This window comes from Scyliorhinus torazame, chromosome 22 (assembly GCF_047496885.1).
Source record: "Scyliorhinus torazame isolate Kashiwa2021f chromosome 22, sScyTor2.1, whole genome shotgun sequence".
NCBI classification, from domain to species: Eukaryota; Metazoa; Chordata; class Chondrichthyes; order Carcharhiniformes; family Scyliorhinidae; genus Scyliorhinus; species Scyliorhinus torazame.
The window spans coordinates 80,701,577-80,724,194 of record NC_092728.1 but is presented as its reverse complement, the minus strand read 5'-3'; the positions used below and the strand labels follow the sequence as shown (position 1 = coordinate 80,724,194).

General features: G+C 50.5%; 1 protein-coding gene across 1 annotated transcript in view; it reads left to right on the top strand.

Moving 5' to 3' along the window:
• Positions 1-22,618, top strand: part of LOC140399162 (nuclear receptor subfamily 5 group A member 2-like) — a 147,721-nt gene that overhangs the window by 59,075 nt on the left and 66,028 nt on the right. The gene's annotated exons all lie outside the window — the stretch shown is intronic.

The window sequence follows — 22,618 nt, the reverse complement described above, 5'->3', positions numbered from 1 at the left end:
GAAGGCCACCTCCAGGGTGTCGCTCCCAACTTGGCTCGCAGCTCCAGGACCCGTACTCCTCCGTAAGCACGTACTACTCCACAAGGCGGACCCGTTGGTTGAGAGGGTGCAGCTACTCCACGCCAACCCACAGTACGCCTACGTGGCGTACCCCGATGGCCGCCAAGATACTGTCTCCCTCAGGGACCTGGCACCAGCTGGTTCCACACACATACACCCCTCCGGTCCGGCGCCACCCTCCCCTCCCCTCCCCCGGCGCACCCAGCCGCAACCCCCGCCCCAGGACAATCCGTCCTCCCCCTGCCCACGCCCGAGGATGAAGAGGATTTTGGCGCGCTCCTGGAGTCACCGAAGACCAGACCGACACCGGAATCGCCGCCATCACTGTGGCGCTCCCAACGGCAGATCAAGGCTCCGGACCGACTGAACCTGTAACTTGATCGGGACTCTTAAAAAAAAATCATCCTTCTGGATAACTCTCCTCCACCCCCGCTGGACTCAATTTTTTTTCTGTACTTTAAAACATCTACTTGTATATAGTTCTCCCACCACCCCCGCCGGACTCAATTTTAACAAGGGGTGAATGTGGTAGTCACCACTGATGTATATATTAGGTGCTTTGTGGTAAGGCCCTGTACTACAGGTACGGGGGTAGTTCCCTGCCTGCTGGCTCCGCTCAGTCGGCGGAGTATAAATATGTGTGCTCCTCGTACAGCAGCCATTTTGCCAGCTGCTGTAGGAGGCCACACATCTTAGTGTAATAAAGCTTTGATTGCATCCAACTCTCGTCTTTGTGTAATTAATCGGGCATCAGTCGGGCAGGTTTTTCACTCGGGGTTTGATTTGAAATCGAGGGGTGTGGCGATTTTAATGAACAGAAAAACAGGATTTGTGAGTGCGAAGGAGGTGAGGGATCCAGGTGGGAGATATGTGATTGTGAGTGGGGTATTGGAAGGGGCACCGGTAGTTTTGGTAAATGTGTATGCCGTAAATTGGGATGATGTGGGTTTTATGAGGGGGTTGCTGGCAGCAATCCCGGATTTGGCCACGTACCAGTTGATTATGGGAGGAAATTTTAACTGTGTCCTGGAGCCGAGGGTGGACAGATAGAGCCCCTGGTCGATGGGTAGGGTGCGAATGGCAAGGGAGCTGGGGGGGGTTTATGGAGAGGATGGGTATGGTGGATCCACCGTGCTTTCAGAAACCAGGGGGAAGGGAGTATTCCTTCTTGTCACACGTCTATAAGGTGTATTCGAGGATTGATTACTTTGTAGTGAGTCGGGAGATTTTGGCTGGGGTGGAGGGGGCAGAGTATGCGGGGATAGTTATCTTGGACCATGCACTCCACTGGCTGGATATTCGGTTCAGTACGGGACGCGAGCAGAGGCCGAGGTGGAGATTTAACTCGGGGTTCTTGACGGATGGAGGTTTTTGTGATAAGGTGCGGTTGGCGATTAGGGATTATGTGGAGTTCAATCAGAATGGGGAGGTGTCGGCGCACATTTTTTGGGAAGCACTGAAGGCAGTGGTCCTGGGAGAAATTATCTCATTTACGGTTCGTGCGAATCAGGAAAGGAGGGCGGAACATGATCGTCTAGTGAGCGAGATACTGGAGGTGGACAGGGAATATTCGAGGGTGCCCACCGTGGAGGGATTGGCGAGGAGGAAAAAGTTGCAGGGGCAATTTGACTGGCTGACAACAGGGAGGGCAGTAGGGCAACTGCGTAGGGCAAGAGGGGTGCAATACGAGTATGGGGAGAAGGCGAGCCGCATGCTGGCGCACCAGCTGTGGAGGCAGGCTGCATCCAGGGAAATATTGAAGATTAGGACTGGGGCTGGGGATGTGGTGTCAGAGCCAGGGAAGATAAATTAGGCATTTAGAGAGTATTACCAGGGACTTTATGAGGCAGACCCAGGAGGAGAGGAGGGGGACATGGGGTGGTTTTTGGACGAGCTAGAATTTCCCCAGGTGGAGGAAGCAAAGAGGCAGGCGTTGGAGGAGCTCCTGGGGCTGAGGGAGGTGCTGGATAGTATCAGGGGTATGAAGTCGGGGAAGGCCCCTGGGCCGGTTGGGTAGCTGGCAGAATTTTATAAGGAATTTGCGGCGGACCTGGCACCACATCTGTTGGCGGCGTTTAATGAAGCACTGGAGAAGGGGGAGTTGCTGGAGACGATGAAGCAGGCAGTAATCACACTAATCCCCAAAAAAGGGAAGGATCCGGTGGAACGTGGGTCGTATAGACCCATATCACTATTGAACATGGATGTGAAAGTATTGGCTAAGTTGTTGGCAGGGAGGATGGAGGATTGTGTCCTGGGGTTGGTTGCAGAAGATCAAACAGGCTTCGTGAAGGGCAGGCAGCCCGCGAGTAATACAAGACGGCTGTTGAATGTGGTGATGAATCCGTCGAGAGCTCTGGTACCGGAGGTGGTGGTGTCCATGGACGCGGAGAAAGTATTTGATCGGGTGGAGTTGCAGTACTTTTTTGAAGTTTTGGGAAGGTTTGGGTTTGGCCGAGATTTGTGGCATGGGTGCGGTTGCTGTATGTGGCGCCAAGAGCGAGGGTGAGGACGAATGATACGAGCTCACGCTCAGGGGTGCCCGCTGTCGCCGCTGCTGTTTGCGCTGGCCATAGAGCCAGAGCCATTGGCGATGGCTCTCAGGGGGTCGGCAGAGTGGTAGGGGATAATGAGGGGACAGGGGAGCATCGGGTGTCGCTCTATGCCGATGACCTCTTGCTGTATGTTTCGGATCCGTTGGAGAGTATGGGAAGGATTATGGGCCTGTTGGGGATGTCTGGAGGGTTCTCGGGATACAAGCTGAATGTAGGGAAAAGCGAGGTATTCCCGGTGAATGAGCTGGCACAGCGGGCTAATTTAGGGGGGATGCCATTTACGGTAGCGAGGGATAGGTTTAGGTACTTGGGGATTCAGGTAGTGAGGGAATGGACGGAGCTCCATATGTGGAACTTAACGGAGTTGGTGGAGGAGGCCAGGGAGGATCTTAAGAGGTGGGAAACACTGCACTTAACGTTGGCGGGGTGGGTCCAAGTGGTGAAAATGAATATTCTGCCGAGTTTCTTGTTTATCTTTCAGGCTCTCCCGATCTTTATACCAAAGGCCTTTTTTCGGAAAGTGGACACAATCATCTCTGACTTTGTATCGGCGGGGAAGGTGCCGAGGGTGGGGTGGACCCTGCTACAGAGGCAGAGGCAGCAGGGAGGGGTTGGCGTTGCCAAACTTGCTTCATTATTATTGGGCAGCGAATGTGGAGTAGGTGCAGTGGTGGTGGGAAGGAGAAGGGGTAGAGTGGGTTAGGGTGGAGGAGGAATCTTGTAAGGGGTCTAGTTTGAGGGCTATGGTGACGGTAGCATTGCCAATGGCTCTGAGTAGGTATTCAGGGAGCCCAGTGGTGCAGTCCACGGTGAAGATATGGAATCAGCTGAGGAGGCATTTTAGGGTGGAAGGGATGTCGGTGCTAACACCGCTGTGCAAGAATCATGGGTTTGAGCTGGGGGGGATGGTTAGTGTATACAGGAGGTGGAGGGAAGTGGGGCTGGTCAAGGTGAGGGATTTGTATTTGGAGGAAGGATTCGCCAGTCTGGAAGAGCTAAGGGAGAGGGTAGAGCTGCCGAGGGGTAGTGAGTTCAGGTATCTACAGGTTAGGGACTTTGCACGAAAGGTCTGGATTGCCGGTATACACCCTGCTGGAGCGACTGCTGCTTCCCGATGTGGAAGGGGAGGGAAGAATTGGGGATATATATAAGTGGCTGGGGGAGCAGGGAGGCGAGCAGGTGGTGAAGATCAAGGAGAAATAGGAAGCGGAGATGGGAATGGAGATCAATTGGGGGGTATGGAGTGGGGCACTGCGAAGGGTAAACGGGACCTCCTCTTGTGCAAGGATGAGCCTGATACAGTTTAAGGTGGTGTACAGGGTGCATATGACCCGGGCGAGAATGAGTGGGTTCTTTCAGGGGGTAGCAGATGAGTGTGAGAGGTGTGGGCGGGGGCCAGCAAATCATTCGCACATGTTTTGGGGTTGTGAAAAATTGGGAAGATTCTGGGCGGCAGTGTTCGCGGTCTTAGCCAGGACAGTGGAGGAGGGAGTGGACTGGGAACCTTTGGTGGCGATACTTGGGGTTTCAGAGAAGCTGGAGCTCATGGAGAGGAAGAAGACCGATGTCTTGGCCTTCGCCTCTCTGATTGCATGGCGACAGATTTTGCTGGAGTGGCGGTCGGCATCGCCACCGGGGGCAGCAGCATGGTTGGGTGACCTGTATGACTTCCTGCGGGTGGAGAAGATACAGTATGAGTTAAGGGGCTCAGCAGAGGAATTTGAGAAAAGGTGGAGGATGTTTGTGACCGTGTTTGAGGAGCTGTTCGTTGCAGGGGGGTGTGGGGGCGGGGGGGGGGGGGGGGGGGGGGGTTGGGGGGGGGGATGATGGGGAAGGGAGGTGAAAAAGGAGAAAAATCTGTACAAACTGTATGGTTGATTGTTGGGAAGAATGTTTCCTGGGGTGTTTATTTGCTGTAACCTACTTTGATACAAGTTTGATTAAAATGCGTTATAAAAAAGAAGAGGTGGCCAAGATAGAGTCTTGAGCGTAAAAGTTAGTTTAACCTATGTTTAGCACAACACACCATCTTGGTGAAGCGTATGCTAGGACCAGCCAACAAAGGCTTGTTAAACTGCTGATTGCTACTCGAAATTCTTTTGAGCTCTCATTAAATAGGCTGCGTGGCATTTTGGTGGCTTTTACTTGGATTGATTGATTGATTTATTGTCACATGTACCAAAGTACATGAAAAGTATTTTCCTGCGGCCGAGGGAATGTACACAGTATATACACAGTAGACAAAAAGAATAATCAGCAGAGTACATCGACAAATAGTATATCGACAAATAGTGATTGGTGACAGTGCGGAATAAGGGCCAAACAAAGCAAATACATGAACAAGAGCAGCATAGGGTGTCGTGAATAGTGTTCTTACAGGGAACAGATCAGTCTAAGGGAGAGTCGTTGAGGAGTCTAGTAGCTGTGGGGAAGAAGCTGTTCCTATGTCTGGATGTGTGGGTCTTCAGACTTCTGTATCTTCTGCCTGATGGAAGAGGGGAAAGCCTGGGTGGGAGGGGTCTCTGACAATACTGTCCGCCTTCCTGAGGCAGCGGGAAGTGTAGACAGAATCAATGGGAGGGTGGCAAGCTTGTGTGATGCGTTGGTCTGAGTTCACCACATTCTGCAGTTTCTTGCGATCTTGGGCCGAGCAGTTGCCATACCAAGCTGTGAAGAAGCTGGATATGGCACATCTGTAGAGGTTTGTGAGAGTCGATGCAGACATGCTGAATTTCTTTAGCTTCCGTAGGAAGTAGAGATGTTGTTGTGCTTTCTTTACAGTTGCATCAACGTAAGTGGACCAGGGAAGACTTTTGGTGATGGTGACCCCCAGGAACCTAAAGCTCTCGACCATCTCCACTTCGGAGCCATTGATGTACACGGGTGGGTGTGTCATGCTACGCTTCCTGAAGTCGATGATCAGTTCCTTGGTCTTGCCGACATTTAGAAAGAAGTTGTTTCCGGTACACCATGCAAACAAGTGATTTATCTCCCTTCTGTAGTCTTGTTTGAGATACGACTCACCACAGTCGTATTATCCGCAAACTTATAGATCAAATTGGAGTTAAATCTTGCCATACAGTTATGTGTGTATAGGCAGTACAGTAGATTGCCCTGTCCAAACAGGGACCAGCTGTTTGAGAGTAAGCATAACATTGATGTTGATTTCAAGCATGATTTACATGCCATTTCACAACTACCCTAGCTGCATCAATTTTTCCTGTTAGATAATACCAATAAAGCACAGTTCAAGTTGACAACTAAAACCTGTAATGTATTATATTCAAAGCGAGTTTGACTTGGGAATCTTTTCTGCTTATCTTCTATTTTCTCCCAACAGTTTCTCTCTTGCTTTCTTTTGTCTGTTGCCCTCCTTCCCACCATTTAAATGAACACTTACCATTTCACGATCACTGTTCATAGAATCCTAGAATTTACAGTGCAGCAGGAGACCATTCGGCCCATCAAGTCTGCACCAACCCTTGGGAAGAGCATCCTACTTAAGCCCACGCCTCCACCCTATCCCAGTAACCCCACCCAACCTTTTGGATACCAAGGGGCAATTTAGCATGGCCAATCCACCAAACCTGCACTTCTTTGGACTGTGGGAGGAATCCGGAGCATCCGGAGGAAACCCACGCAGACACAGGGTGAAAGTGCAAACTCCACACAGACAGTCACCCAAAGCCGGAATTGAACCTGGGTCCCTGGAGCTGTAAGGCAGCTGTAACCACCGTGCCACCGTGTCACCCACTGTTGCCGGAGTTGTGAAGAGGGTCGTTGAAATGCAACGGGAAACCTTTCACAACAATTTGTCGAGACCTCAGCCAGACGCAAAGATTTATTCTGGAAATTCTCGGAGGTTGTTGTCTTGAAAAGAGTAAGTGTTGTTTTATTCCACCTCTCGGCACCTAATAGGAATCATCAGGAGAAAGGGATCAGTGTTCACCAAAGAGAAGGAATTGGTGGATGTTGAGTCTGGAGAAGGGTATGTAGATAGCCTGGGTCACATTGAGATCCAAAAAGACGAGGTGTTGGGCGTCTTGAAAAATATTAAGGTCGATAAGTCCCCAGGGCCTGATGGGATCTACTCCAGAATACTGAAGGAGGCTGGAGAGGAAATTGCTGAGGCTTTGACAGAAATCTTTGGATCCTCACTGTCTTCAGGTGATGTCCCGGAGGACTGGAGAATAGCCAATGTTGTTCCTTTGTTTAAGAAGGGTAGCAAGGATAATCCAGGGGACTACAGGCCGGTGAGCCTTACGTCAGTGGTAGGGAAATTACTGGAGAGAATTCTTCGAGACAGGATCTGCTCCCATTTGGAAGCAAATGGACGTATTAGCGAGAGGCAGCATGGTTTTATGAAGGGGAGGTCGTGTCTCACTAACTTGATAGAGTTTTTAGAAGAGGTCACAAAGATGATTGATGCAGGTAGGGCAGTGAATGTTGTCCATATGGACTTCAGTAAGGTCTTTGACATGGTCCCTCATGGTAGACTGGTACAAAAGGTGAAGTCACACGGGATCAGGGGTGAGCTGGCAAGGTGGATACAGAACTGGCTAGGTCATAGACGGCAGAGAGTAGCAATGAAAGGGTGCTTTTCTAATTGGAGGGCTGTGACTAGTGGTGTTCCGCAGGGATCAGTGCTGGGACCTTTGCTGTTCGTAGTATATATAAATGATTTGGAGGAAAATGTAACTGGTCTGATTAGTAAGTTTGCAGATGACACAAAGGTTGGTGGAATTGCGGATAGCGATGAGGACTGTCGGAGGATACAGCAGGATTTAGATTGTTTGGAGACTTGGGCGGAGAGATGGCAGATGGAGTTTAATCCGGACAAATGTGAACTAATGCATTTTGGAAGGTCTAATGCAGGTAGGGAATATACAGTGAATGGTAGAACCCTCAAGAGTATTGAAAGTCAGAGAGATCTGGTGTACAGGTCCACAGGTCACTGAAAGAGGCAACACAGGTGGAGAAGGTAGTCAAAAAGGCATATGGCATGCTTGCCTTCATTGGCCGGGGCATTGAGCATAAGAATTGGCAAGTCATGTTGCAGCTGTATAGAACCTTAGTTCGGCCACACTTGGAGTATAGTGTTCAATTCTGGTCGTCACACTACCAGAAGGATGTGGAGGCTTTAGAGAGGGTGCAGAAGAGATTTACGAGGATGTTGCCTGGTATGGAGGGCACTAGCTATGAGGAGCGGTTGAATAAACTCGGTTTGTTCTTATTGGAATGACGGAAGTTGAGGGGCGACCTGATAGATGTCTACAAAATTATGAGGGGCATAGACAGAGTGGATAGTCAGAGGCTTTTCCCCAGGGTAGAGGGGTCAATTACTAGGGGGCATAGGTTTAAGGTGCGAGGGGCAAGGTTTAGAGTAGATTTACGAGGCAAGTTTTTTTACACAGAGGGTAGTGGGTGCCTGGAACTCACTGCCGGAGGAGGTGGTGGAAGCAGGGACAATAGTGACATTTAAGGGGCATCTTGACAAATACATGAATAGGATGGGAATAGAGGGATACGGACCCAGGAAGTGTAGAAGATTGTAGTTTAGTCGGGCAGCATGGTCGGCGCGGGCTTGGAGGGCCGAAGGGCCTGTTCCTGTACTGTACCTTTTTTTGTTCTTTGTTCTTTGGAGTGGGGTATCTCGCTCAGTTAGGGTTCCCCTTTGAATGGATGGGGATGGGAGGTGGACATGGTAGCAGAGTCACACCAGCTGCTGCAGGAGAGGACAGGACATTAAGGTGGTTCCTTTCCCTCCACCCCTGTAGGTTCGGGGCATCCCTCCTCAGATTGCCATCCACTAGGATCTTCAGTGCCACATTGGAGGACCTCTGAATCCTTTTCTCTCGGACCCTGAGCCAACCTGAAACCTGATGTTATGTGTCAGCTGGCCTGCTCCAGTTTGTTAAACCTTCAGGTTTCTCGATAGGGGATTGCAGATCCATTCAAATCTTGAATTAGCCTGAAAATTGCATGCTAAATCTGGACTTTTAAACACAGCACCATTTACAACCAGATCTCACTCTTTGGCTAAAATAATCCCCATCCTTTTTAAGTATATATCCAGTTCTCTTTTGAAAATGATTATTGCACTGCCACTGTACTTTCAGGCAGTGCATTCCAGATTCCTGGAACACCTCGCTCAGCTTAAAGAAATAGCCTCATCTTCGCCCTGACCTTTTTGCCAATTATTTTAAGTCTATCTCCTCTGGTTACTAAACATACTGCCCATGGAAGCAGTTCCTCGTATCTACTCTTATCAAAACTCTTCATAATTTTGAAATGTTCCTTTGTTTGTGCAGTGACATTATTGAATAACATGCAGACATGGTAATATATCAATGTGCCTATGTTTAAGTGTGTGGAGGAGAGGAAAGGGAGGTTCTTTTTGTAAATGCAGTTTATCAAAGTGAAAATGAATGACTTAATTGGAGTTAGTCCGTTCAGGTGCATTACCTCAAGCTATATTTCAATTTTTTTGTAAACAGCAGATAGAAACCTGAAGCTTAGTTTTGAACGCTACTTCTTCAAGTGAATATACTAGTGAACTCATTAATAGTTATTTAATATATTCATCAGCAAGGTGATTTTTGTATCTCTTTGAAATTCATTGGATATTTGTATTGCCCAATTTTCAGCTCAGCAAATTTCAAACGTTGTTAAGAAACCGTGGGACTGACAATCCTCGGGTCAGCTCCGTCAGTATTAGTGTCAACTTATCCAAGGTCAGGGCAGGGTCACATCGTTAACGTATGACGGGTTTGTCCCTGTGCCAACAGCTAAGCCCCCACCCAGAGAAGGGGGGCGGGGGGGGGCGCAGAATAGCAAAAAGCGCGCTGACCTGTCGATCAGCCAGTTTTTCAGCCTGCACTACCAGTGAAGATGATTATTTTCAATTCATTCCAAAGAAGGCTGATATAAATAATGGAGTTGGGATTTTTATGGGGGCCAGATTATTGCCCTCTAAAAGCAGCCTGTACACTGGGAGCCTCCCGACCTCCTGTACACTCGGCTATAAGGAGGCCAATGCTGAGAAAATTCTTGGTTTGGGAATTTACTTGGCACCATGGGCTAGATGGGCGGAGGTCCTGTCGGTCCCCAAGCTCCTGCATGAATCGCCACCTCCGTGGGGTTGCCTGTGCTCAAATTATGCAGGGCCTCAGCTGCCCTGACTGGTAAGAGAGTGGGTGAGAGGAGAGAGTTTGTCCAAAAAGAATTCTGTTCTGCAGGGCCTGGGTGGTTTTAGCTGCCAGCAGGTGAAATTGATGAAGGAAAGTGTTTTTCAGTCTGGGCTAATGCACAGTGGTTTGTCTGGGGAAGTGCAGGAATCCCCTGTGGCCATTCCCCTGCAGAACAGATATTCCATTTGGGATACTGTTGAGGGGAATGGCCTCTCAGGGGAAAACAGCCACAGCCAAACTCGTGGCACCACGGTTGGTTCTGCTGCAGAGGGGAGGAGTAACAAATGTGACAGTGCAATAGTTAGAGGGGATTCAATTGTAAGGGGAATAGACAGGCGTTTCTGTGGCCGCAAACGAGACTCCAGGATGATATGTTGCCTCCCTGGTGCTAGGGTCAAGGATGTCTTGGAGCGGGTACAGGACATTCTGGAGGGGGCGGGTGAACAGCCAGTGGTCGTGGTACACATCGGTACAAATGACATAGGTAAAAAAAAGGGATGAGGTCCTAAAGGCAGAATACAGGGAGCTAGGAAGGAAGTTAAGAAATCGGACCTCAAAGGTAGTGATCTCAGGATTACTACCGGTGCCACGTGCTAGTCAGAGTAGAAATGACAGGATATATAGGATGAATGCGTGGCTGAAGAGATGGTGTCAGGGGGAGGGTTTCAGATTCCTGGGGCATTGGGACAGGTTCTGGGGGAGGTGGGACCTGTACAAACTGGATGGGTTACACCTGGGCAGGACTGGGACTGATGTCCTAGGTGGGCTATTTGCTAGAGCGGTTGGGGAGTGTTTAAACTAATATGCCAGGGGGATGAGAACCTACACAAGGAGTCAGAGAAAGAGGGAGCAAGGACAAAAGCAAAAGGTAGAAAAGTGAATAAGAAAAATGATACGTGGAGAAACCAAGGGCAAAATTCAAACAGGGCAGTAGAGAAAAATACTGGGAGCAAGACAAGCATTGTGAAAAAGACAAACTTAAAGGCTCTGTGCCATAATGCATGGAGCATTTGCAATAAAGTGGATGAACTAATCGCGCAGATTGCTATAAATGGGTATGATATAATTGGGATTACGGAGACATGGCTGCAGGGTGAACAGGGATGGGAACTGAATGTCCCAGGGTTCTCAGTATTTAGGAAGGACAGGCATAAAAGAAAAGGTGGTGGCGTGGCACTGCTGGTTAAAGAGGAAATTAACACAATAGTGAGAAAGGATATTAGCTCTGACAATGTGGAATCTGAATGGGTAGAGTTTACAAATACCAAGGGACAAAAACATGAGTGGGTGTTATATATATAGACCCCCAAACTGCACTGGTGAGGTTGGGAATGGCATTAAACAAGAAATTAGAGGTGCATGTAATAAGGGAATATCAGTGATCATGGGTGATTTTAATCTTCACATAGATTGGGCAAATCAAATTAGCCACAATGCCATAGAGGAGGATTTCCTGGAGTGTATACGGGATGGTTTTCTTGACCAATATGTGGAGGAACCAACTAGAGAGCAGGCCATCTTAGACTGGGTACTGTGTAATGAGAAGGGAATCATTGCCAATCTGGCTGTACAAGACCCCTTGGGGATGAGCGACCATAACATGATAGAATGTTTTTATCAAGGTGGAGAGTGAAGTAGTTGATTCAGAGACTAGGGTGTTGAATCTTAATAAAGGGAACTTTGAGGATATGAGGCATGAGTTGGCCTTGATAGATTGGGGAGAGTTACTTAAAGGGATGACAGTGGATAGACAATGGCAAACATTCAAGGAACGCATGGAGGAACTACAGCAACTGTTCATTCCTGTCTGGCACAAAAGCGAAGGGGGTACGAGGGCCAATCCACGGCTTACAAAGGAAATTAGAAATAGTATCCGATCCAAGGAAGAAGCATTCAGATTGGCCAAGAAAAATAATAAGTCTGAGGATTGGAAGCAGTTTAGAATTCAGCAAAGAAGGACGAAGGGATTGATTAAGAAGGAGAAAGTACAGTACAAAAGGAAGCTTGCAGGGAATATAAAGATTGACACTAAGAGTTTCTACAGATATGTGAAGAGAAAGAGATTGGTAAAGAAAAATGTAGGCCCACTGCAGACAGAAACAGGGAAATACATAATAAGGGACAAAGAAATGGCTAAGATAACAGTGTCCTTCGCATTTACCAGGACCTAAGCCAGGAGGTGGCCAGGCGGCGAGCAGCCTTTAAACAGGTTAAGGAGGTGTTGTTCAAAAAGCACGTGAGGTTTGGTCTGCTCTTCCCAGCCCGTCTTTGGGTTACGCATCAGGGCCAACACCACTACTTCTCCGAGCCCGAAGAAGCGATGGACTTTGTGAGGGATCAGGGGCTGGTCTGGAAAAAAGGTCCCACGGATGCAAGCTAGGGTCCGAGAATTACTAGTTGAATGGACGCCTACTGTGCCTGGACTGCAGGTTGACTGTTTACTGCTTTAAAGGTGCCTTGTGTATTTTTTTGTGGACAGTTTTTGCCTGCGGGGGAGAATACAGCCAGTGAATGGCAGGGGTGGGGTTATCGGGGGATATTGCTGGGGGGGGGGGGTAGTTATTTTGCTGACATGGGGGAGATCTGAAGTAGGTAATGGAAAGCAGGTCAGGGGTGGAGGCAGCCAAGAGGCGAGTGAGGAATGGCACGGCGCATGGGCCGGGGGCGGGCCCAAGAAAGATTATGGCTGACCGGCGGGGGGGGGTTGTGCCCCCCCCAACCAGGCTGATCACCTGGAATGCCAGGCGACTAAATGGGCCAGTTAAAAGGGCACGTGTGTTCGCGCATTTGCGGGCTCTAAAGGCGGACGTAATTATTTTGCAGGAGACACATCTGAAAGTGTCTGACCAGACTAGGCTAAGGAAGGGCTGGGTCAGCCAGGTCTTCCACTCGGGCTTGGATTCTAAGTCCAGGGGGGTAGCAATTATGATCTATAAGCGGGTTCAATTTGAGGCGGAGGGCGTAGTCGCAGACGGCTGGCGCAGATTCCTTATGGTAAGGGGCAAGCTGGAGGGGAGAAGAGTGGTGCTGGTGAACATATATGCGCCAAACTGGGACGACGTTGACTTTATCAAAAGAGTGCTAGGGAAGATCCGGGACCTAGACTCACGTAAGTTGATAATGGGGGGGGGGGGACTTTAATACGGTCCTTGACCCGGGGCTGGACCGGTCATGTCCCAGAACGGGTAGACTCCCAGCAATGGCAAGGGAGCTGAAAGGGTTCATGGAGCAAATGGGGGCTGTGGACCCATGGAGAGCCAGACAGCCGACAGGAAGGGGCTACTCGTTTTATTCGCATGTTCATAAAGTATATTCTATGATTGATTTTTTTCAGCATAAGACCATAAGACCATAAGACATAGGAGCAGAAGTAAGGCCATTCGGCCCATCGAGTCCACTCCACCATTCAATCATGGCTGATTTCAACTCCATTTACCCACTCTCTCTCCATAGCCCTTAATTCACGGTAGCCTTGTGGATAGCACAATTGCTTCACAGCTCCAGGGTCCCAGGTTCGATTCTGGCTTGGGTCACTGTCTGTGCGGAGTCTGCACATCCTCCCCGTGTGTGCGTGGGTTTCCTCCGGGTGCTCCGGTTTCCTCCCACAGTCCAAAGATGTGCGGGTTAGGTGGATTGGCCATGATAAATTGCCCTTAGTGTCCAAAATTGCCCTTAGTGTTGGGTGGGGTTACTGGGTTATGGGGATAGGGTGGCGGTGTTGACCTTGGGTAGGGTGCTCTTTCCAAGAGCCGGTGCAGACTCGATGGGCCGAATGGCCTCCTTCTGCACTGTAAATTCTATGAAATTCTATGAAATTCCTCGAGAAATCAAGAATTTATCAACTTCTGTCTTAAAGACACTCAACGTCCCGGCCTCCACCGCCCTCTGTGGCAATGAATTCCACAGACCCACCACTCTCTGGCTGAAGAAATTTCTCCTCATCTCTGTTCTAAAGTGACTCCCTTTTATTCTAAGACTGTGCCCCCGGGCCCTAGTCTCCCCTGCTAATGGAAACAACTTCCCTACATCCACCCTATCTAAGCCATTCATTATCTTGTAAGTTTCTATTAGATCTCCCCTCAACCTCCTAAACTCCAATGAATATAATCCCAGGATCCTCAGACGTTCATCCTATGTTAGGCCTACCATTCCTGGGACCATCCATGTGAATCTCCGCTGGACCTGCTCCAGTGCCAGTATGTCCTTCCTGAGGTGTGGGGCCCAAAATTGCTCACAGTATTCTAAATGGGGCCTATCTGGTGCTTTATAAAGCTTCAGAAGTACATCCCTGCTTTTATATTCCAAGCCTCTTGAGATAAATGACAACATTGCATTTGCTTTCTTAATTACGGACTCAACCTGCAAGTTTACCTTTAGAGAATCCTGGACTAGGACTCCCAAGTCCCTTTGCACTTCAGCATTATGAATTTTGTCACCGTTTAGAAAATAGTCCATGCCTCTATTCTTTTTTCCAAAGCAGGGAATGTGTAGGGGAGGTCAAGAATACGGAATACTCGGCAATCACTATCTTGGACCATGACCCGCACTGGGTGGACCTGTAGGTCGGGGGGGACGGACGAATTACCAACGCCCGCAATGGAGGTTAGACGTAGGACTGTTGTCGGAGGAGGGGATATGTGAGAGACTGTGGAAGTGTATGCAAAATTACTTGCAGGTGAACGATACGGGGGAGGTTTCAGCAGCGATCCTGTGGGAGGCGCTGAAGGCAGTAGTGAGGGGGGAGCTGATCTCAATTCGGGCTCACAGGGATAGGGCGGACAGAGCAGAAATGGACAGATTGGTTCGGGAAATTCACCGGATAGACGAGGAGCATGCGGGGTCCCCGGGGGAGGACCTACTCAGGGAGAGACGGAGATTGCAGGCGGAACTGGGAATGCTATCCACGAGTAGGGCCGTGGAACAACTTAAGAAGGTTAGCATGGGGAGAAGGCCAGCAGATTGCTAACGCAGCAACTCAGGAAGAGGGAGGTGGCTAGGGAAATAAGTAGAGTGGTTGATGGGGAGGGGAGCAGAGTGGAGGACCCGGCAGGGATAAGGTATTTCGGGATTTCTATAGTAAGCTGTACACTTCAGAACCCCCGGACGAGCCGGAGGAGATGAAAAGGTTCCTGGATGGACTAACCTTCCCAAAAGTAGGCAGGGAACTAATGGACGGGCTGGGGGCTCCGATTAGAGTGGAGGAGGTATTGGGGGGCCTAAAGGCCATGCAGTCGGGGAAAGCCCAGGGACCGGATGGATACCCAGTAGAGTTTTACAAAAAGTTCTCGGACATAGTGGGACCGGTCCTGACAGGGGTTTTTAATGAGGCAAGGGACAGAGGGACCCTGCCACCGACGATGTCGCAAGCCACCATCTCGCTGATACTAAAGCGGGACAAGGACCCGGAATCCTGCGTGTCATACAGGCCAATCTCCCTGATCAATGTGGATGCCAAGCTCCTGGCCAAGATCCTGGTGATTAGAATTGAGGACTGCGTACCGGAGGTGATTGGGGACGATCAGACAGGGTTTGTGAAAGGCAGGCAGCTGACAGCTAACTTGAGAAGATTGCTTAATGTGATCATGATGCCCCCGATGGGCAAGGAGTTGGAGGTAGTGGTGGCAATGGACGCTGAGAAGGCCTTCGACCGGCTGGAGTGGGGCTATTTGTGGGACGTACTCGGACGGTTTGGGTTCGGGGAGGGACTGGTTAATTGGGTCAGACTATTGTACCAAGCCCCAAAAGATAGCGTTAGGACGAACAGGATAATGTCAGATTATTTCAGACTACACCGCGGGACCAGACAGGGATGCCCACTCTCCCCGTTGCTGTTCGCGCTGGCCATAGAGCGATTGGCGATGGTGTTGAGAGCTGCGAAGGGGTGGAAGGGAATGACTAGGGGGCGGGGGGGGGGCATGGAGCATAGGGTCTCTCTCTATGCGGACGACCTGCTCCTGTACGTGTCGGACACTGGCCGGGATGGAAAATATACTGGAAACATTGAGGAAGTTTGGCCGGTTCTCAGGGTACAAATTTAATATGGGCAAGGGGCCAGGAGAATAGGCTGAAGGAGCTGCCATTTAGGCTGGTTGGGGAAAGTTTCCAGTACTTGGGGATATAGATGGCACGAGACTGGGGCAGGTTGCATAAGTTAAATTTGACTAGGGTGGTGGAACAAATGAAGAGGGAGTTTCGGAGATGGGATGCACTCCCGCTGTTACTGGCGGGGTGGGTGCAGACGGTGAAGATGACAATCCTCCCTAGGTTTCTGTTCATCTTCCAGTGCCTCCCAATCTTTATCCCTCGGTCCTTCTTCAAAAGGACTGGCAAAATCACCATGAGCTTTGTCTGGGGGGGGGAAATCCCCGTGGGTGAAGAAGGCGATGCTTGAAAAGAACCGCAGCGAAGGGGGACTGGCATTGCCGAGTCTGATCAACTACTACTGGGCGGCTAACATAGCCATGATAAGGAAGTGGATGGTGGGTACGGGGTCTATCTGGGAACGAGTGGAGGCGGCTTCGTGCCGGGGCACCAGTTTGCCAGCCCTGGTCACGGCTCCCCTACCGCTGTCGCCGGCCAGGTACTCCACCAGCCCGGTAGTGGGGGCAGCCCTGCGGATATGGGGCCAGTGGAGGAGGCATGTGGGGGGGGGGGGGGGGGGGTGCATCTGTTTGGGCTCCAATATGTGATAACCATCGATTTGCCTCCGGGAACATGGATGGAGGGTTACGAACATGGCGGCGGGCGGGGGTGGGGAGGGTGGGCGTTATGTTCCTGGAGGGGAGCTTTGCGAGTTTGAAGGGCTTGGAGGAGAAATTTGGGCTGGTAAGGGGAAATGAATTTAGGTACTTACAGGTGCGGGACTTTGTACGCAGACAGGTCCCATCCTTCCCACGCCTCCCGCCAAAAGGGATCCAGGACAGAATAGTCTCTAGAGGAGAAGGAGGAGAGGGTAGAGTCTCGGATATCTACAAGGTGCTCATGAAGTGGGAAGAGTCCCAGACGGAGGAACTGAAACTCAAATGGGAGGAGGAGCTCGGCGGGGAGATGGAGGACGGGCTGTGGGCGGAAGCCCTGAGTAGGGTAAATTCAACCGCAACATGTGCCAGGCTCGGCCTGATTCAATTTAAGGTCGTTCACTGGGCCCACATGATGGTAGCTCGGATTAGCAAATTCTTTGGGGTAGAGGACAAGTGCGCTAGATGCGCGGGAGGACCAGCGAACCATGTTCACATGTTTTGGGCATGCCCTAAGCTTAGGGGGTACTGGGAGGGATTTGTGAGGGTCATGTCCTGGGTGCTGAATACAAGGGTGGTGCTGAATCCAGCGGTGGCAATTTTGGGGGTTTCAGATGACCCGGGAGTCCAGGGGGAGAAAGAGGCCGATGTTCTGGCCTTTTCTTCCCTAATAGCCCGGCGGCCAATACTGCTGGCATGGAGGGACTTAGAACCCCCGAAGACCAAACTATAGCTTTCGGACATGTCAAGTTTTCTGAGTATGGAAAAAATTAAGTTCGCCTTGAGGGGATCTGTATTGGGGTTCGCCCGAAGGTGGCAACCATTCATCGACTTCTTCGCGGGAGAGTGAACGTCAACAGGGGGGGGGGGGAGAGGAAGAGCGGGGGAGGGGGGAGATTAGGGTAGAGTAGGAGGGATAAATAGGCGGGTAGTGTCTAGGGGAGAGGAGCGGGCATGTGCAGTATGGTTTGATTGAAGTAGTGGTTTTATATTGATGGTTTTATATTGATGTTTGCACATTTCTGTTAGCTGTAACTGTTTACAATGCCAAAAAAATACCTCAATAAAATTGTTTGTTTAAAAAAAAAAGAAATGGCTGAGCAATTGAATACATACTTTGGTTCTGTCTTCACAAATGAGGACACAAATCAGATCCCAGAAATGTTGGAGAATGAAAGGTTTAGTGAGAGGGAAGAACTGAGGAAGATCAACATTAGTAGAGAAATGGTGCTGGGAAAACTGATGGGATTGAAGGCGGATAAATCCCCAGGGCCAGAGAATCTGCATCCCAGAGTGCTTAAGGAGGTGGCTCTGGAAATAGTGGATGCATTGGTGGTCATCTTCCGGGATTCTATAGACTCTGGGACTGTCCCTGCATATTGGAGGGTAGCTCACTCCGATATTCAAAAAGGGAGGTAGAGAGACAGCAGGGAATTATAGGCCAGTAAGCCTAACATCGGTAGTGGGGAAAATGCTTGAATCCATTATCAAGGACTTTATAGCGATACATTTTGAAAGCAGTGGCAGGATCAGTCAGATTCAGCATGGATTTAAGAAGGGAAAATCATGCTTGACAAATCTGTTGGAATTCTTTGAAGAGGTAACCAGTACAGTCGACAAGGGGGAGCCAGTCAATGTGGTATATTTGGACTTTCAGAAGGCGTTTAACAATGTCCAGCATCAGAGATTATTGTGCAAAATTAAAGCGCATGGGATTGGGGGAAATGTATTGAGGTGGATAGAAAACTGGTTGGCAGAGAGGAAACAAAGAGTAGGCATTAATGGGTCCTTTTCAAATTGGCAGGCAGTAACTAGTGGGGTGCCACAGGGATCGGTTCTGGGACCCCAGCTATTCACAATATATATTAATGATTTGGATGAGGGAACAAAATGTAACATCTCAAAGTTTGCAGATGATACCAAATTAGGTGGGAGGGTGAATTGTGACGAGGATGCAGGGATCCTACAGCAAGATCTGGACAGGTTGGGCGAGTGGACAAACCAATGGCAGATGCAGTATAATTTGGCTAAGTGTGAGGTTATTCATTTTGGAAGCAAAAACAGGAAGGCACATTACTACCTGAATGGTTGTAAATTGGGAGAAGGGGTGTGCAGTGGGACCTGGGTGTCCTTATGCACCATTCGCTGAAGATAAGCATGCAAGTGCAGCAGGCGGTAAAGAAGCTAATGGTATGTTGGCCTTCATTGCAAGAGGTTTCGAGTAGAGAAGCAGGGATGTGTCGCTGCAGTTGTACAGGGCCTTGGTGAGGCCACACTTGGAGTATTGTGTGCAGTTTTGGTCTCCTTCTCTGAGGAAAGATGTTCTTGCTCTTGAGGGAGTGCAGCGAAGGTTTACCAGACTGATTCCAGGGATGGCGGGACTGGCATGAGGGGAGATTGACTAGGTTGGGATTGTTCTCGCTGGAGTTCAGTAGAATGAGGAGGAATTTCATAGAGACTTATAAAATTCTAACAGGATTAGACAGGGTAGATGCAGGGAAGATGTTACCAATGATGGGTGTGTCCAGAACCAGGGGTCACAGTCTGAGGATTCAGGGTAAACCATTTCGGACAGAGATAAGGAGACATTTCTTCACACAAAGAGTGGTGAGCCTGTGGAATTCATTACCACAGGAAGTAGTTGATGCTAAAACTTTGAATATATTCAAGAGGCGGCTGGATATAGCACTTGGGGAGAATGGGATCAAAGACTATGGGAGAAAGCAGGATTAGGCTATTGAGTTGGATGATCAGCCATGATCGTGATGAATGGCGGAGCAGGCTCAAAGGGCCAAAAGGCCTCCTCCTGCTCCTATCTATGTATCTATGTCCCTGGGAATTTGATGCCCTTTGCAGCCTGCAGAGATATGGGGCGGGATTCTCTGACCCCCCCCGCCGGGTCGGAGAATCGCCGGGGGGTGGCGTGAATCCCGCCACTGCCGGCCGCCGAATTCTCCGGCACCGGAGATTTGGCGGGGGCGGGGATCGCGCCATGCCGGTCGGCGGCCCCCCTTCGGCGATTCTCCGGCACGCGATGGGCTGAAGTCCCACTGCTGCTCTGCCAGTCCCGCCAGCGTGAATTGAACCAGGTCCCTTACCGGCGGGACCTGCCGGCGCGAGCGGGCTCCGGGGTCCTGGGGGGGGCGTGGGGTGATCTGGCCCCAGGGGGTGCCCTCACGGTGGCCTGGCCTGCGATCGGGGCCCACCGATCCGCGGGCGGGCCTGTGCCGTGGGGGCACTCTTTTACTACGCGTCGGCTGTGTAGGTCTCCGCGATGGCCGATGCATAGTGACCCCCCCACGGCTGCTGACGTCATCCCCGCGCATGCGCTGACTCCCGATGGCCGGCGGAGTCCCTTCGGCCCCGGCTGGCGTGGCCCCAAACGCCTTCCACGCCAGCCGGCGGGGCACCAACCACTCCGGGGCGGGCCTAGCCCCTAAAGGTGCAGGCTTGACCCCTAAATGTGCGGAGGAATCCCCCCACACCGCCGGGTAGGGGAGAATCCCGCCCATGGTGTTTTACGGCTTGAGAAGATTAGGTCATTGCTGGGTGGAGCCAAGGAAGGCAGAGAGATTTTTTGAAAGCATTTGAGAGATAGTTGATGGAGAAACATTGGAGAGAGGAGTTGCATTCTGATCTGCCTGACGCTGAGTCCAGAATTCTCCCACAGTAAGATAGATTGAGAGCTGTATGTTTGCTTTCTCGTTATTCAATGGGAAATTGAGTAGTAATGTTTAAGATGTAAATTGAAAGCTGTTCTTTTTGGGTTCAAAGTTTAAAAGGTCCAATATTGAAGTTATAATAAAGTTTTTATTCTAAAAATAACCAAGCCCTATTTCTTCATGCAGTCATCCCTGGAGTGAATCATTCTTTCTGCACAGTCTTTCAAATAAACTAAAACATTGGGGTTTCGGTCCAGTGTCCTAGCCACTGGTCTGGGATCGCAATAGCAGGCAGTGACCTCCATTTGATGTGCAAGAGGGTTACACAAAATTGAAGACATTCATTCAGGGGATGTTTTGGTAAGAAATACTGGGATAAGCTCTCCAGGATTTCCAGCCCATCCACTTTCCTGGAGCATGATGCCGGGAGAGAGGGAAGAACATTATTGAATTAATACATTCAAGAGGTAGTATTGCTGCCTTATCTGGTGTCTGGCTGCCTGGGCTGCCACCAGCCCCACAATGACATCCTTTGCAGGACCGACATTACCATCCATTTTGGTATCTGTAAGGATTTGGGAAAGGAGAGAGAGAGACAGTTAGGGCTTCCACCCTGGGACTCACAAATCCCCCAAGCCTCGCCCACCCTTTTTTCCCCCCGTCTTCTCTCTGAGTGCCATTCAGTGAGCCAGTTGTGCTGGAAAATCTTGTTCTGCACACTCGCCCCTAAGCCTCAGGGCCTTGCCGGGAACATGAGGGAGACCGTGCTCAGGTGCCCTGCCCTGATCCCACACTCACCCTTTGGTCGCGAGGATATCCCCGGTGGTGAAGCCCAGCCCTTGAGTATTTAATTGTTGGCTGCTGCCTCTATGGTGCTGACGCTTCTAGAGGACAGGCAAATTGATCAAGTTTCAAAGTTTGATTGAAATGCAATGCAATAATCAGCGTCTGAAACACGTACCCATGTGAAGCCACGTGAGAATAAACAGTCAACAGTAACAACGATTTGATAATCAACTACGTAACATTCCACATATCACACTAACCATTAAACAGCAAGGAAATGTCACCGTTCCATATTGGCACCAATACAAAGCTATATCAGCACATTTTCCTAAAAAAAATGAACACACGCAGCGGGATTTTCCCGAATCCTCGCAAAGGCCCGACGCCGGCGTAAAAAGCGATGTGAACCACTCCAGCGTGGGGCCAACTGGAAGTTGCGGAATCCTCCGCACTTCTGGGGCTAGGCCGGCACTGGAGGGGTTGGCACTGCGCCAACCGGCGCTGAAGGGCCAGCACGGGTTAGCGCATGTGCAGAACCGCCGGCGTGCTTCCGCGCATGCGCAGACCAGCCGGCATATTCTAGCGCATGCGCAGGGGGTTGTCTTCGCCGAGTCAGCCATGGCGGAGCCCTACAGGGGCCGGCGCGGAAGGAAGGAGTGCCCCACGGCACAGGCCCGCTCGCAGATCGGTGGGCCCCGATCGTGGGCCAGGCCACCGTGGGGGTCCCCCCCTGGGGCCAGATCCTCCCGTGCCCCCCGAGTACCGCACCAGCCAGCCTACCAGCCAGGTCCTGCCGTGTGGGACCATGTCCAATCCACACCGGCGGGACTGGCCAGAAACCGACTGCCGCTCGGCCCATCGGGGCCCGGAGAATTCCCAGGTGGGTGTGATCCCCGCCCGAAAACCGGCGCTGGAGAATACGGCAGCCGGCGTCGGAGCGGCGGGGTGGGGATTCACGCTGCCCCCTGGGGATTCTCCGACCCGGCGTGGGGTCGGAGAATCCAGCCCACTGTATCACCTTTTAAAAGTTCCTCAACAGGAACAGAGGATAAGCCTGAGAATGTGTTATCATGTCCAGAACTTTGTCATAGAAATGATCTGTCCATCAGCGTGACTTGTTCCACGTATCAGTGCCATTCTCCGTCCAGGAGCCGCAGCTGAGCAGGCCCTACCACACAGCCCAATCTCACCGGAACCAAATCCATATATTCGACTGCCGTTCAAGGTGCATTTGAACATCTTTGACTTCCAGCGTGTTACATGCAGCACTCACCTCACCAGCAATAAAAGCATCAGCAATCTGCAAAAGCATTTCTTCAAAGGCGTCATCAAGTGGCCCATTTGGATCAATGTTGCGCACCAGGTCCCACAGAGTCTTTGTGCTTCAAACCGGATTGCCTTCTGGACTTGTACATCCCTATGAGCCCGGTGTTCCAGGTTGTGGAAAGAAATTGTCCCTCCTTCCAGCCACAGAAAAGGAAGGAAACAACAGCAACAGCCTCCGGGCACCTGCAGCCACCAGCAGCAGCAAACACAACCTGCAGCTGCGAAGTGCTCTCACAACTAACAAGGCCAATTCCTTATTATCAATAGTCTTCAACTGTGAAGCGAGAGGCTGCTCACAATCA